The sequence below is a fragment of the Penaeus vannamei genome, chromosome 12 (assembly GCF_042767895.1).
Source record: "Penaeus vannamei isolate JL-2024 chromosome 12, ASM4276789v1, whole genome shotgun sequence".
NCBI classification, from domain to species: Eukaryota; Metazoa; Arthropoda; class Malacostraca; order Decapoda; family Penaeidae; genus Penaeus; species Penaeus vannamei.
The window spans coordinates 25231284-25233783 of NC_091560.1; positions in this window are offsets into that span (position 1 = coordinate 25231284).

Sequence of the window (2500 nt, forward strand, 5' to 3'; positions counted from 1 at the left end):
GCATGTATATATCTACATATATTTATGTATTAATGTATATATATATATATATATGTGTGTGTGTGTGTGTGTGTGTGTGTGTGTGTGTGTGTGTGTGTGTGTGTGTGTGTGTGTGTGTGTGTGTTTGTACGTGCAGAGCTTGTGTTCGTCAGGATGTTTACATTAGCACCACACGTGCAGTAGTTTACCGGCATCTGCGTAAGCCAGAGCAAGCAAGCAAGGCCCCGCGACCCGCGTAGCTCCACCAGATCCAACAAAAATCACGCTCGGAAGCCCCTCCCGCAGCGCCGCCGCCATATCCACTTCCAGGGTAACGATCCCGAACAGTGCCTCACCATCACAATTTCAATACCAACTCTGTTATGACATCCATTAACAGAGTTAGTTTTATCACTCCCGTTTCTATAGTTATTTTAGCTCGTCCGCATCTGCCCCATATATGTCCGTAGCACTTCGCAAATCCCAAACTGCGGCCATCCTTTAACACACGCAGCTATTTGATCATCGGTATTTGTTTGCTCTCAAAACTTTTTCAATTAAAAGAAATGTGTGGTATATTATGAAATATTTTTCATGATGAATGCCTTCCTAGGGGTATTTAGGCTAATCACTGAATGCCGTCTCTTAAAATGTCAATTATCGAGGAGTATGATTATTGACTCAAAATAGGAACATAAACCTGGTAAATGAAGAAATAACAAACCCGCAAGCACAGAAACACACACATGCGCTCATGTGCGCGCGCGCGCGCACATGAGCGCACACACATACACGTACAGAGAGAGAGAGAGAGAGAGAGAGAGAGAGAGAGAGAGAGAGAGAGAGAGAGAGAGAGAGAGAGAGAACTTTAAGACCGAACAAATATGCTCATATGACTTTTGTCTTCTAATATTAAAATTAAGTGATGGTGATTTGTTTCTTCATGATTGTTATAAAAAGTGTATTTGGTTTAATTGAATAAACATTTTGAGCTACACCTTACTTTCAAAATAAATAGAGTATTAAAGACAAGCAAGTACGGGTGTATGAAATACAATACACTACATATTATTTTTTGTTGTTGTTGCAGACATAGCTTGGTAATTTTTTTAGTACATTACTGTTTAATTTCCCAAACAGTTTTCGCTGAAGAAATATTTGGGGTTTCAGATAAAACATCTATAATGTTTCGAAATCAGATGTTGATCAACATTCGATAACATGCTATGTAATTATACATGAAGAGGATTTCTAATATCTTTTCTGGGTAGAATTAAAAAAAAAAAAATCTATTTATCTTAGGGTGTAAGACTATGTGATGCGCTATCTTCTGGAATATTCCAATATATTCCATGGTAGTAAATATGAACCCATAAAAAGTCTCAAAAAAGGAAAAGGATATTTTTACTTGCAAATGACTATTTTCTGTCTTCCGTATTTGCACGTAAAATCTCTCCCGCAAGATTTTACCGTATACAAAATTTCCCTCCAGGAATTGACGTGTACATTTTTTGCCTCTGTGGTTGGAATCTCTCTACAGCGAAACAGAGACATTTATGACTCGCTTTCTCTCTTCTCTCTCTCTCTCTCCGTCTTCCGCAACTTTACCCATCCATCTGAAAATAAATGTTTGCACGCACAACACCCACACCCATACACAAACAATATACACACATACACCCATTCAGTGACCCCTTAACACTCACTCACTCGCTTACTTACTGAAAAAAGAAAACTACGGCTCAGCATCAGGAGTCAGCATCGCCAGCACCGCCAGCATTGCAGCATTTCGTAAGTATCGCCGTCGGGCCGTCGTCCGGACCGGCCTGCATCGACGAGGCGAAGAAAGCCCGGCAGCAAACATTTCCGACCCTCCGAAGGCCCAACTGATATAAAATTCATGAATGCAAAACAAACTCGCTTGTGAACTTTAGGAACCGAGATGAAGCCCATAAACTCTTTTTAGAACTTCGTCGAAGAGGGAATTCACAGTGCGCAGAAAATGCATATTAGCGTGCGCGGGACTGCTGTCCAGATGGAGTACCAGGAAGAAAATCCAAGGATAATAAAATTTCCAAATCGGATAATGCTGAGAGTTTTGTTTAATCCGAGTTCGCTTTGTATTTAATCCCTTTGGATTTAACATGTCTTTTGATAGGATAAGGAATATGAATAAGTATTTTTGTATTTATTTATACATTGTCATAAAAAATCACTGCAGCAAGGAACAAACGTCGGTGAACAAGCAAAAAATAAAAGAATAAAAAAATATAAAAATGAAAAACACCAAAATTACCGAGTTCACTGAAACGACAACGCATGAAAAAATAATTAGGGAACAATACTTGACTTCTATACCCTTTGTCGAGACCAACACTAGAATTCAGTCAGACTGACAACTCTAGATATTTAACAAAGCTTCCGGATGCAAGAGTCAACAGGCGTCCAGCAACAAGACATCTCGTTTTTTTTCATTATTATTATTACTTTTGGACAGAAAAAAATGAAGTATGTACTTGAA